We start from the raw sequence: 15,161 nt of genomic DNA, 5'->3' as shown, positions 1-15,161 counted from the left end.
CCAAAAGAGATCTAAATGCCCTCTCCACACTAAAAATGCTTTTTAAAAATAATCTTGGCAGAGGTGAGTGACCTAAGAATGCAAAGATACAGAATGAGTCAGCAGGGCATAGAGAGACAGCTGTAGCAACACACAGCCATTTCCATTCAACTGCTAAGGCCAAGACACAGCATTTAGCAGAGCACAGTGAGGGAAACCAAGGCTTCCAAATAAAACAGTGTGAAAATGTGGTTCTTAAAGACAGTATTCTCAACAAATGTAAAAATCAAAGTCTAAGAACTTTCTACAATGAGTATTTAAAACCCTAATATCAGATGAAGGCATACGAATGCTACTGTATAGTCTGAGACGAAATGGGATCTATCAGCATGTCCCCAAGACTGACAATGAGATCGATCCAGGCCGGCCCAGAACCGGTTTTTTGGAAGGTGATTTTTTTTTTCCCCTTCATGAGGGGCAAATGAAGATGGTGCATTCTTTATATTTCAATGATTTTCAATACATCGTTTGTCAGCTTCAAAAAGTTCTTGAATTAGGGCCTGGCCCCATGGCGCAGGCGGTTAGAGCTCCATGCTCCTAACTCCTAAGGCTGCTAGTTCAATTCCCACATGGGCCAGTGGGCTCTCAACCACAAGGTTGCCGGTTCGATTCCTTGAGTCGGCAAGGAATGGTGGGCAGTGCCCCCGGCAACTAAGATTGAACATGGCACCTTGAGCTGAGCTGCCGCTGAGCTCCTGGATGGCTTAGTTGGTTGGAGCACATCCTCTCAACCACAAGGTTGCCGGTTCGTCTCCCACAAGGGATGGTGGGCTGTGCCCCGCTGCAACTAGCAACGGCAACTGGACCTGGAGCTGAGCTGTGCCCTCCACAACTAAGACTAAAAGGACAATAACTTGACTTGGAAAAAAGGCCTGGAAGTACACACTGTTCCCCAATAAAGTCCTGTTCCCCTTCCCCAATAAAAAATCTTTAAAAAAAGTTGTTGAATTAAAGAACCCCTTCAGGAATAGTTACAGTTGTTGTACTTAGACAAGCTAAATTTTTATGCCAAAGTGAGAAAAACCAAATAATAGTAAGAGCTACCAACTATTAAGTTTTTACTTTGTGCCAAGCCCTTTATGTACATTATCTTAGTTTATTCCCAAAACAATTCAATGAGGTAGAAAACCTTACAAACTCTATTTTCAGGTAAACTGAGGCTTTAAATGATTAAGTAATTTACCCAAGGTTACTCAGCTGATAAATGAGAAAACTGTAACTTGAATCCAAATCTTTGTGACCTCAATGCCCATATTTTAACCAGCAAACTATGCTATAAGGAATTTTAAAATCTGGAACTCCTTATAGAATTTAGTCTAAGGAGTATTTATGTCTGGATATACTACATGTTAATCATAATTTATTTTTATTATGGGGGAAAAATTAAATCAATATCAAAAATGTTACCTATTATACTATGATCATATATTAATTTTTAAGACACATTCTAAGTATTTCATAAAAATTAACTTATTTAATCCTTGCAACAATTACATAAAATACTACTATTATCCCTATTTACAGATGAGAAAAATGAGGTGCATGGAAGTTAAATAACATCAAAATCATACAGAAAAAGGCAAAGCTAGGAATTTAACCCAGATCTGTCTGACTTCAGAGCCCATGCTCTTAATACTCTACAGCTAGTATTTATATAGCAACATAGCTATGAACAGGGATGCAAGCAAAGATTAAACCTACCAAGTGAATGATGAAAATATTTTCTCATCCCATCATTAAATTAAGTGTTTTACAGGCAATGGTTTGCTCTCTGTCTATCTCTCCAAAACCTAGTATAGGTAGTACCAGATATTGTGTGGTGTTTTGGTGTTTTTTGTTTTTGTTTTCAACAGCTTATTCAGGTTGAAGGCATAAGCAATGTACTATTATGCTGTCTCCAAATCCTGTGTCCTCTTTACTGAATTTTCTTACAAAAACTCCATTCTTCTATCCATCCCATTAAAAACATTTTTTTGCCTTGCACTATTGGTGTCACCAGGAAGATAAACATTTAAAGAGAAATGAGTGAGAGATCCCATGTTTTACCTTACTGAAGTGAAAAAGCAAAGTTACCTGGAACTGGGACAGCTGTCTCATATAGCAAGCAATTCCTCAGTGAGAGAAAAGGCCTGAGCCAGCCAGAGGAACAAATGACCATGGAGAAACAGAACTATCTCCATGCAGGAAATCCTTCACAGGCCTATGCATGTTGGAGGTCTGGGTCGAATCTCAGTGGATCTCATCATCCCTTCAGTTCACTGGACTAAGAACTGTCATGGAAACGCCTTCCAATTACTCTTTAAGTTTCTGTTATTTTGGTGATTCTACCACATGACAACCAACTGATTTAAATTGACCTCTGTGATAAAACAACAAAAAAACTATAATACTATAATATTTTAAAGCTGAAAGTTTCAATTGTCACCTCCATACCATTTTATCCATTCAAATATCAAAAGATTAAAATGAGGATTATACCCACCACCGATAAAGATACAGGAAAACACACACTCATATGTTGTTGACAGGAACTTGAGTTGTTTACAGTGTTTTGGAAATGAATCTGGCAGTATCTTTTAAAATTAAAAAGATACATTTTCTTTCATCCACCATTTCCATTTCTGGAAATCTACAGGCTAGAAATAAATATGTACAGTATATAAGGATATATGGGTAACACCCATACTATAAAATATTAATTAGCAATGTAAAAAGAATGAGTTAGAATCATATCCATTGATCGAAAGAAATGTACACAAAGCCTTTATTAGGTAACAAAAACAAGATGCAAGAAAATAGACATAGTATGAAGTAGGGAGGGAGTGGGAGTTAAGGGGGGGAAAGACTAGGTAAAATGAAAATTTGAGAAAAATATAATCTAAAGCCAAAATATAAACTAGATAATAGAAAATATCCCCTCAATTTCCTCATGTGCAAAGTGGGTATAGTAATAATACCTGTGTCAGAGGGTCATGGTAAGAATCAAAGGAACTGATGCAGTTCAAGTGCTGAGGACAAAGCCTGGCACATAGTAATACTGAGTGAGTGTTTAAGTTTTTTTAATTCTATGTATAATATTATTGTAAAGACACACATATTCTATCTACAATATTACTGTAAAAATGTGCATAAAAATGTGCTAGAAGATACAATGGGTACATAAACCATTGCTTTGATTAGATGATGGGATTCTCAGCAATCCTTGCCTGGGATTTTTCTTTTTTTAATGTTGCTTTTGCCATAAATTAACATTGAGGGTGGTGTGAGTGATTTCATCTCTAACGAAGTCTTCTTACTGGAAGGCAGAACGACAGTTCCTCCATTGTCGTGAGTATGTTTTCCTATCCTACTTTTTATGACCATTTCTATTTATGAGCATAAAATAACTGCCTGAAGTATTGTATTCCAAAGTTCGGTTCACCTCAGAATGCTTTCCTTTCACTTTAGTGACCATCTATTTAGACTCCACCATGGAGACACTTTATAAGACAAAGGATCTTTGAAAACTCTTGCAAAAAGGCATCAAAGTTAAATCACCCTTGTTTGTACATTTAATAAATACATTTTCTTGAAAAGAATTAACTTAGATGAAGTCAGGACAGTGCTGGACAGCCAAGGAAAAGAAGGTGCGTCTGTCTGGACAAATCTACCCAGAGTGCACACCCTCTTGCCTCACTGTACGTACCAAGTATCATCTTTTTCATAAATCTTAACATATTTGAGGATATCCTTCAACTTTATCTTTAGAAAGAGTGGTTACATTCTGCTGGACGCAGCCCAGTCTCTCCAGAGACCAGCCGTGAACCTAACATTTGGAAAAGGGCCTGATGGGTGCCAAGTCTAGAGAAGGATCATTTCCTGAGGCTTTCGTGTCATGTTCCTATTAATATAAATCATTGTCTCCATTTCACTGAACAGCCCAAACCCATCTGATCCTCTCTTACAGGAACCTTCAAATTCTGAGGAGCAGAGGGAACTAAAGAGTTAAGTGGATTTCTTTGCTAGTGGAAGAATTGGCTCTAGAACCAGAAAGGTTAAATTATAAATTTTTGGCAAAAGTTTTCTCTACATCATTTTCCTCTGGGACCAGATGAGAAACAGCTGGATGTTTACATAGAAAAACCACTGGAAAAACTCACGCTGGTTAACAACATTTCCCCCAGAACGTCTTCACACAGCTGATTCCGTGTCTTTCTAGTCTCAGCTCCATTGTCATCTCCTCAGAGTCTCTTTCCCTTACACTCAACCCCATACCCTCCTCTTAAGCATAATCACCCTCTTTCTTTATGACACTTGTCACTTTCGGAAATTATCTTGTTTATTGTCTCTTTTCCCATTAAAATAATAAGCATCATGAAACAGAGGTCTTGTCTGGCTTTCCACTGCAGTGGCCCCAGTGCCTGGAACAGTGCTGGCACACAGCAGGCACTCAATGAATATTTGTTGAGTGAATTGAACATGAGTGAATAACCAATGTATTTTTTACCTCTATTTTTCTTCCATTTTTTGTTTAATAGCATGAATTTAGTTTGTGATTATCATGCTAATGCTTATTTTAAAAAAAGAAAACATCAGCCTACCTGAATCAAATTCCATTTTAAATACTCAGGCTATCTAATTAGGAGAGGTTCTCATGGGATCTAGAACATGGGGGTTTTCTGTCTTACTCATTTCTATATTCCCGGCATCCAACACAGATCTTGGCCCATAGTAGACACTCAACAAAAGGATGGATATGTATCAAATATGTGCCTGACACTATGCTAGTCATTTTCCTATTCATGATCTGTCTCATCTAATCATCACAACAATCCTACGAAGTTGGATTGTAATCCATATTTTATAGATGAGAAAACTGAGGCTTAATAACTTCAAGTTAAAAAACTTGTAAGAGGCAGAGCTATGCAGGTCTGCCTGACACCAAAGTCACCCAATTGCTGCACCTTCCAGGCTCCCAAATTTCCATAATACGAAGTCGTTCAGCAAAAGGTTTCCTTTTTAGGAGGCGCAGTAAAATCAATGATGTTCTTTTCCCACAATCTACATACTCTACTTTTAGCCATATTGCCATTATATCCAGGACAGGGCCAGGCTCAGAGCAGGAATTCAATAAATACTTGTCAGTTGAGTGGGGGGAGGGAAGGAAGGAAGGAAGGAAGGAAGGAAGGAAGGAAGGAAGGAAGGAAGGAAGGAAGGAAGGAAGGAAGGAAACAAGGAAGGAAGGAAGGAAAATAGGAAGGGGAACAGGAAGGAAAGAAGAGAGGGAGGGAGGGAGGGCGGGCTACTTAGAACACCATCAAAGAAAGGCCAACAGTCTTTTGCCTTACAAGGTGGATGACCTTGGCAATATGGAATCAGAGAATCAGCTTCCTGTCTCTCTGACAAATGCTGCTGACATTCCAGGGAGACCAAAATGCCTTTCCTGACTGGACTATTCTGCTGTACCTCTAGGCACATTAGCATTTCTACCTGGCACTAGCGGTCTCTAGAAGAGAGCCAACCCCTGGATGGATTGACACTGTGAACTGCTGGGTGGCCTCTGAGTAAACGGGGATGGAGGGGACAGAGAAACACCAGCATCTGGGGTGCTAACTCCCTGTCTTTCTCCTACTTCTGGCTCCATTATCACTAAGGAATACACTTTAAGATCAGACTCCAAAAGTCTATAACTGACTTTGCTTGGATCTGAGATGGGATCAATGTGTGGGAGAAGAGTAGTTAATAAACTTCCTTCTCTGATGATTGTAAAATCTACACATTTGCTCACCTTAGGTAGAGGCATCGCATTTGAAGTGGTAATTCACCGTTTAACTGCCTGTTTTCTCCGCAGGTCTGAGCTGGAAGGGACCATATCTGTTTTATTTAATTGCTGTAGAGCCAACCCTGCCACAGTACCTGGGCACATAGGTGGTACACAATTATATTTATTAAAATTTATGGATTCGATATCAATTGAATGCAGATTAACAATCCTTTATTCAAAATGCTCTGAAAACCAAAAGATTTTCTGGAAGTTGACAGCAAGTTCATTTGACAGAGTCTCCTGACGTGAACCGATATGAGGCTCTTAAAATTCTTTATTGAGCTCCCTTAATGTAAATATTCACATATTCTGCATGTTCCACTGTAGGTATATAAACGTCTCTGATGATAGGCTGCTTCCCCAGACTGTTGGGGTATCACATATTAGTGATATGTATCTGTGACATTTCTAAAATACAAAAATTCTGAATTCCCAAAACACTTGGATCCCATGGGCTACAGATAAGGGATTTGGAAGATGTGTCTGTTTGGATGTGTATCAGGCATTGTTGCAGGTGCTGGAATAAAATCAAGGTCCTTGCTTTCATGGAGTTTACTTTCCAACTAGCGAGGCAATAGCAAGAAAGCAAATAAATAATCTTTGAGTGAGGAAAGTGCTCTGAAGAAACTAAGTCAGGAATGTGGGTTAGAGATGTGACTGGGCGTCAGAGAACTCCTCACTACGGAGACCTAAATGAAGAGAAGGAAGCAGCCATGAGAAGATCTGAGATCAAGGCACCTTCACTGATTCATTGTTAGGATAGCAACCACCAGGCCTTGCCTATTCCAACCTCAGGACCTTTGCTTTTGCTGTCCCTTCTGCCAGGAAGAAGCCAGGCGCTTAATTTCCTAGAGCTTTGCTTTTCTCTCCTGTGTTTTGCTCAGGGTTGCTCATATCTATAAAGTGTTGGGGTTAGGACAAGAACCAAGGCTTCATGATTTAAAGTCACATTTGCAGCTGAGAAAGGAAACACCCACCATGAGAGGAGGCGTTGAGGACTAAGTGGAGGTTCCCCATGGCCTGGAATTGCCACAAGATCACAGCGGTTTCTCCGCTCGTGGTAATGAAGCCTCTGACCAGGGAAGCATCTCCCTGAGCCAGGAATGTGGACCATTCTGCAGAAAAGCTGGGACCTTCCCTGTGTGTCTGCTGCTCTGCTCCTTCCAAGTCCTGCACTCCCTCCACATGGGGCTTGGGTTTCCATAGATAAACAAACATAACATGGGCACCCCAGAGACTCCCCAGCATTGTTTCTCCAACAACTGTGACGTCAGTGCAAAATACTCCTTCCTGGAAACCAACACCCAACTGAGCCCAGACCAGGTCTCCCCAGCAAAAGGTATTGCTAGTGAATGTCCAGTCTTCAATTGTTTTGTTGGTATTGTTGCTGTGCTTATTGTTTTTCCCTTGGTCTTCTTGCTTAAGGGAAGGTAGAGGCTGCTATAGGGGCCATGATCATGTCTGGAATGAATGAGCCTTTGTTGTGGACAAGCTGTCTCCGTGGAAGCCTATGATGAGCCAGGTGATAAAAATGGGCTTAGGACAGGCAGGATGCAAAAGCACATGACCAGTCACCACGAAGGGGGTCTGGTGGCTTGTACATTTTGCTGTGCCATAACATCCCTTTTCTCAGCTGTAGGTGTCAGCAGCTGGTGACGAGCTGAATGCCTAATGAGAGGAGGAGACAGCCATGGATACCAGTTAGCTCTCCCCCAAACTGTGATGGGTGACCCTTCCTTGACCAGCTTCTCAAACCCAAGTGAACACCTCTGAGAACATCAAGGAACATGCACAATAACACCCAACGGGAGCGGCCAGGCTCCTCTTGACTGGGCAGGACTGTTTTCTCCCATTTCAAAGAGCCGTTGGTCTGACTAAGGGAGGAGCGGTCTTACAGCATAATAAGAACTATATGGAAGAATGTCTAAACAATTAAGGTCTCCTCCTTTGTTTTCTACAATTTTGCATCTGCCTCTGCCAGGATAGAAATTGTATTCTAAATAATTCCAGCTTCTTCAGTCCCTTTAATAAAAGCTCTAAAAATGAACACACTGCCTCTATCTGTCAATGTCTCTTTTGTGCTTCTGTCCACTCCTACCTGTTGTTCTTAAGTACTTTGATGCGTTTAGGCGTGTATCAGCACAGTAATTGCCATTTTGGAAGGCCCCCACAGTTTACAAAATGTGTTACGGAAAGATTCTGAAACATAAACTACTAACACCCTTGTAAAGAGCCTTCCCCAGTTAGCAGAATAGTCACTGAGCCCACTCTTTACATGACTGTCTTTCCCACACTTTTTCCATCTTTGTTGACTTAAGTTCAAAGTCAAAGTAGCAAATCTGTTTTGTCAGATGGGAAGCTCACTGCTCATGGCTCAGAGAGGCTCCGTGCATAGCTCACTGCACACAGAAACCTGCTGTCTTCCAGGGGCATTAACAGCTTTGTGTTTCCAGTTATTTATTTAACGCTGCAATGGCTTCAGCCAGACTGTGAAAAATGTCCTTGAGCACTGGGACTACAGGGCTAGGAGGGATTCCTCCACTAGATGTAAATCAGCTGAGTCCACATCGCCACGGAAAGGCCAACTCAGCAGTCATTACACTTTATAGGTGCCTGCTTGCCTGTTAGTATTTTGGACAATCAAGTATGGCCGAGAAGTGTGGTATGTGCCAGCACATAGAGGCTTGCCACCCAGCCATGCTGGTCCATGTTTGGGGTGGCCATTGTGGGGGATATACGGTAACTCAGGTCTACCACAGCACACCCAGGAAGAGGCCCTGGGCTGCAGCACTTGGGACACGATTACAAGCCTGTGGCCGCCTTGCCCTGCTGGGGCTGCTGGTGACTGAAATGTGTTCAAAGTGTGGTCGGAGAAGAAGTGTGGGGATAAAAGAAGAGAGAGAAGTCTTCAATCATGCTGCTTGCCCTTCACTTGAATATCTCCCTGGACAATTTGCCAAACACCAGCCTGTTAGTTGAACGAGGGTGAATAACATTTAGTTTCTATTTCCAGTTTGCTTCATAAACTAACACTGTAAACTGGCTTTTCCCCTAATCTTACCCCCACGACTCATCTCTACTGCTCAATGATCTGATCCATGAGAAAGATCTTTGACAGAATGCTATATAAATGCAGAACATGAGTACTGAGTATTTCATTCACATTTCAAATAAAGAAACTTAAAGGGATATTATAAAAAAAGAATATCCCCTTTGCTTTGGAAGCAAATGTACATTAATAAGCAAAAGTTTCCTTCTCTCTAGACTGTCTGTATTGGACCCAAGGACTAAAACTTCATATTTTCAAAGGAAAATATGTAAACCCAGCACTGCTTTTCTCTTAAGTAGCAGTCATTTAAATGATGTGCTCTGTAATCAAACCCCAGGGACTATAGCATTCTCTATAATTTGTTCCTTTTCATTTTCCTCATCGGATAATAATTTTCCAGTATAAAAGCTTATGGTATCAGTATTTTCAAACTATTTCAACACACTAACCATCACTAACCAGGTTACCATGGAGCTCCATACAATTAAGTTACTACAGGTAGAAAGGACAGAGCTCTGAGTGGCACGTTTCCTCTCCACATTATCTGAATGGAAACCCTCACATAGATGAGGAATTTGGGCTGAAAATTCCCCACTTATCTCTGGCTGATTCTAGATACATGGGCATAAGCCAATGCAAATGCTTCATCAAAGGCGCTTAGCAGAAAGAAAATAACTCAATAAATCTGTTTCCTAGCCTCATGCTTTGTTAGATGTTTTTACTCTTAATTATACTTTACCCCGATAATTTACAGATCTACTGTCAGTGAGAAGATATCATGGGTTAGAAGAGTCCTGAAATTCCTCCTGTAAAGATACTATCCTTGTCTTGATGAGATAGAAATTTGCAATAGCATCTTTGCAGGGCGTTTCAAAGAGTAATGGGAATGGGAAAAGCTCCCCGGGCCCCATTCCCTGACTGCTCCATTTGCGCTGAGTATGACTTTATTTAACCATGTTTTCCAAATTGCCAAACAAAGCACAGATTCTTTTCAAGTCTGAAAAGTACAAGTTCCCTTAGGAGCAGGATGGAGCTGAATATCTGTCCCCAGAACTGTCCTGGGAAATAAAGGACACCAAGTTGCTATAACTTAGGCTAAAATTTCACAACAATCTTATGGGAGGCAGACTCCAAACTCCGTTTCCTTGAATTAGAATCAGCAATTAAATCTTCCCTTTCCAATCATAACATATCTTTGTTATTGGCCTATGTATCGCGATGCCTAACTGAAGTACCCAGAAGATGTACAGACATATTAGATGATTTATTAATACACCGAATCCTCACCAATGTGACTTTTAAAGCTTTCAAAACAAAGTAAGTAATTTGCATTTGGGCACAGAGCCAATAGGACTTTAAACTCTATTCCTAATTATGTACCTCTCCACTACCTCTCACCACCCCACCCCCCATGCTCCCTGCAGCCCCTCCAAATACATCTGCACTTTCACGTGAAAGAAATAACCATAAAGTGTGATTCAGGTCAACCAAGAAAGGAGGTCCTATTAATTTTTAATTTCTGGTTATGCCAATAAAAAATGTATAAGTTTTTCCACAAACAGAAATGCCCTTCCTTGCCAGTATTGCTTGAATATATTCAAGCACTATGGCAACACATTTGGTTCACAAAGTCCCTTCCTTCATATCTTACAAAAACGTCATAACCAAATTATTTGAGAAGAATTTCTCAAGCTGTTAAGACAAAAGCGGTCTTTTCCAAATGAGGGGTTAGGCAGCGTGAGAGGTAATCTTGCTCCTTCCTGCTGACACGCCGCTTTCTGCTGGGGTTTTATCTTTAGCTCCCTGGTAATCCAAACGGAGCAGGGAAACCTCAAACAATAGAGCCTCTTTTCTGCTTTACACCCATTTCTTCTGGTCAGCACAGGACAACCATCATTAAATGGTTTCTGGCGCAAAGCGGCAGCCTTGTGCAAGCTAAAATGTTTGTGACACCAAAATAAAGACATTCCACGCTGCTAAAACCACGGAGTCACGCAGAGAACAACTGCAATGGAATTACACGCCAATGTTTCCTTCGCTTGCCTTTAACTCTTGTCTGCCTGACACACACCCATCGGGGAGAAACAGCAGAAACCCAAGGCGGACAAAAGAGGGCAGTGTTCACTGTCTTTCATCCCCATCTTTGCTCTTTATCGAAACGCAACTGAGCCAAGAGAAAACTATGCCCAGCATTTCATAACACAGGAAGTGGGGAAGTAGATTAGATATTGAGCTCTGCAGTCACCACAAAATAAGCAGTGTATTTGTAAAAGTCACTTTTTTCCCTCTACAAAAGCCTGCCCAATGGAGAGTTTTCGGGGGTTTGTTTTTTAGTCGAATTGACTAAAGAATCTGTCAAAGAAAATAAAGGAAGATGTAATCTTTTTCAAACTATAACATCTCATAAAGCTCACTGAGTTCAATCCCTTCAACTTGCAGACAGGACCGGGTTTGTACATTTATTGTTCACGTCTCTTTGGGCTCAGATTTTATTATCAGCATGTGGGGAAGGGGAGTCAGATTTTCCTCTTGGAAGCACTTACAGAGTTTTCAGTCCTTTCAAAATAAGATCCATGTGTGCCTTGTGTGTAAAAAATTTAGGTCCTAATGAGGGACTCCTGTCGCCTGCCCTTGATGTCATCATAATGGTTTGGATTTCATTCACATTCGTTGGGAAGATTTTCCACAGACATGTCATTTTACCCAATGAAGGATTGCAAACTGAGCTCTCGAAAGACACACATTTTGCCAATGTGTCTACCTATTCTTAGCTATATATACCTACTGTTTTCTCTTCTGATAGGGAAGTATTCTTTAATTCCAGATTAATTCCCTCCTTTCTACACACGTTTCTGATGGGTAGAAGGCTCTGTGTTAAACACACAGAGGTGAGAATGACACTGTTCTAGCTTTTAAGAGACTAAGCATCAAGTAAAAAGAAACAGAGAAGGTCATAAATTACCACAATACAAGGCAGAATGGAGTCTACATCAAAGGAAAATATAAACAAATAGCAGAAGAAGAGACTGTATTTATCTGGAGTGGAGAGCTGAAGGGACGCCTCATAGAGAGAGAGACTCTGCCCTTGCTTTGGGTCCTGAGGAATAGGTCTCCAAAGACAGACGAATGGTCAGAGAAGAGACTCTCAGGCCTGAGCAAAGGCAAGAATGTAGGGTATGGGGCCAGTTCGGGAGCAGCCAGCCAACTGTCCAGTGCCTATAGTTGCAGAGGGAGGCGATAAAAGAAAAGGCTAGAAACAGTAGTTAAAGCCCCACTATGGAAAGCTTCAATATCAGGCCAGTAGACTGGATTCCAAAAGGCAACAATAGGAAACCACTGGAGGTTTTTGAGGCCAGCAGAACCATGACAGAAGCTAATTTAGGAAAATTAGTCTGACATGGACAAGTAGATTCAAGGGGCAAAGCAGAAAGTGAGGAGACCAGTTAAGGCATTGTTATTGCAAAAACAGATGGGATGAAGGTTTGTGGTAGCCAGCACAAAAGGAAAGGAGGGGACAGAAATAAGAAGCACGGTGGTCTTCATGGTTTGGTGACAAAGTAAATGTTGAGAGGTGAAGGTACAGTGGCTGGCGGTGGGACTAGGTGCGTTTGGAGTCGTAGGGTCATTGATAGAAGCACAAAGGGAAGGTTGACAGCAAGTTGAGGGGAGGATCAGGAGTTCGGGCTTGCGTGTGTTGACTTGGAGACTTGTACAAAAGATCAATATTGAGATGTCCAAGGGATCTCTGCAAACCAGGACTGGTGCTCAAAGACAGGTCAGATGAAGGGCACAGTCCAAATTAAAGTAAACCAGGATGATGCCTGAACACGGCCCTTCTGGAGGCCCCCACCATCTCAACACGCCAAACCACGTTGGCCGTGCTCTCCCAAGGTGCTGTTGATTTGGGAATGTTTTTTTCTTGGATCTTGTTTGGTTTCTACTTGTCTTGATATTGGTACACAATGTCCTAAGAAAACCCAATTTATATAAACAAGGATTAACATGAAACATAAATTAATCTTGGAAAGAGGGGAGTGAATTATTATTTGCTTTACAAAAGGATTATTGGCATAGAAAACGCTTTATTATTGAATCCCATTAAAAGGCTTTGAATATATTTTTAAAATATGATCTGGCTTACAAATAATCCATTTAAACCCAACTTTCTAGGCAAACCTCCATTAGAAAACAAGGTATATACTAACATTGTAGACAGCCGTGCTGCTTCCCTCTTGGGGCAGATAAAACAATGTTATTGGAAAGGAAGGTGGGACATTAGAGGCAGTATGGTACAATGGAAAGATCTGGAATCAGGTTACATCTGGCTATGCCCCATACTCACTGTGAGCACAGAAACAACAAGAAAATAATAGACTGTTCTGTAACTCACAAAGTTCATTGTGAGTATTACATGAGTAATTCATGTGAAATTGCTTTGCACATTTCCTGGCACAAAGTAACTGCTTAGCAAAGAGCTCAGGCTTCCCAGTGGTAGTCCAGCTGGCCACCTCTCTTGTCCCAAAAGGAGTGTCTCCCCTCTCTCTGTCTCCTTCCCTTGACCTTGATCTCATCTTTGTGGAGTGATGTAGGACACACCATCCTCCTTGGACCATGATTCTTTTTCAGAGCTTTGCTCTTTTGTAGCTGTTTTCTTTCAAAGCAGTCACAAGACTGGGCATTCAGGAACGCAGGTCCTGCCCTTCACTAGAGGACAAGCACTTCCGCCCCGAACCAGCGGCATTTCCTCCAGGACACTCAGCACGCCAGATGGCAGCAGATGCTTCCCTGCAGCCCTCCAGGGTCAGATGAAGGTACTCTTCCTGGCTCTTAGCCTCTGGGCCTCCAGGAAAAAGTCAGACAGTCCTCACGATCATGACTTATGAAGTGTTTACAGCACGCAGAGCACTAGTCTGGGTCCGCAGTGACAACGCGCTTTCACGGACAGTATTTTCTTCGAACCTCACCACAAGGCCGTGAGGAATACATGAGACAGCAAGAGCACAGACCGAATGGACACAAACCCCCACTCCATTGTCCACGCACTGTGTGACTATGGAGAGTCGCTTATTCTCTCTGGCCCTCAAGGCCTGCTCTGCAGGACGGAGCTAACAGAAAGCTGTATGTACTGCACGTGAGTTAACATGGAGCTTAAGAAAAACAACGTAGCTGTGAAAGCTCCTAGAACAGGGCCTGTCGCAAGGCAAGTATTACTCTAAAAGTGCCTCATTCCCACGCTTCCCCGAAAATAAGACCAGGTCTTATATTAATTTTTGCTCCAAAAGATGCATTAGGGCTTATGTTCAGGGGATGTCCTCCTGAAAAATCATGCTAGGGCTTATTTTTGGGGCAACACGGTACCTGCACTCTCCCAATGAGAAAACTCAGAAAGGTCAGGCACCAGCTCAAGATTCTATATGTCCTAAGTGACAAAGCTGGAGCTGAAACCCAGAACTCTCAATAAACACAACCACACATAATTTGATCAAGAGAAAGCAAAATAAAGACCTCGTTGTTCCCTCTCTTTTATTGAGAATGTCTGTGTTGGCTCTCTTCTGTCCTGCTCATTCCTCTCCTCGCTCCTTCTTTCTCCCCTTAAAAGATTAGAGGTCAGGTTTTACGGGAAAGTTGTGTATTGGAATCAGTCTAAGGTTTAGCGCCTTCTCCCTCCTGAGTTAGTCCATTCTGTGGGGCTCACTCACCTTCAGTCAAATTCTCTGATAACCTCACTATTTCCATTTATCTGATTAGCAAATACTAATTGAGTCAGCATCCTAGTAGGCAATAGATGAAAAGAGATGGTCCTACCCCACTGGGAGATAGTTAGTAGAGCCGTTGTTTACCAGAAGCAACTGAGTTAGCAGAGGAAAGTATGGAATGTTTTTCTCTTTAAAAACAGGATAGGCTCTTAATCGGCTGCCTGTTTGGCTAACTTACCCAGGGGACAGGAGAACAAGGCCTGGGAGAGATTCATATCAAGCTCTGGGGAAACTTGTTCTTTGCAATTTGACTAACATTACAGCTCAGAGTGAAGAACTCCCATCCTCCTTCTCTGAGATGCCTCCTGGGGAAGGTAATGTATAAGAAGCAGTGGAGAGCCCAGGCTTTGGGGAGATCACGGTGCTTTGCGTCCCAGCTCTGCCACTTGCCCAGGGTACAATCTTGAGCGAGTTATTAAGCTGTCTCAATCAGGGCTTCCTTATAAGATCCCTCAGAGGAGGCATAAAGGAGGTGGGCGGCAAAATGCTTACCACAGGGCTTGACACGTGGTGA

This window comes from Rhinolophus sinicus, linkage group LG02 (assembly GCF_036562045.2).
Source record: "Rhinolophus sinicus isolate RSC01 linkage group LG02, ASM3656204v1, whole genome shotgun sequence".
NCBI classification, from domain to species: Eukaryota; Metazoa; Chordata; class Mammalia; order Chiroptera; family Rhinolophidae; genus Rhinolophus; species Rhinolophus sinicus.
This window is presented reverse-complemented; position numbering follows the sequence as displayed.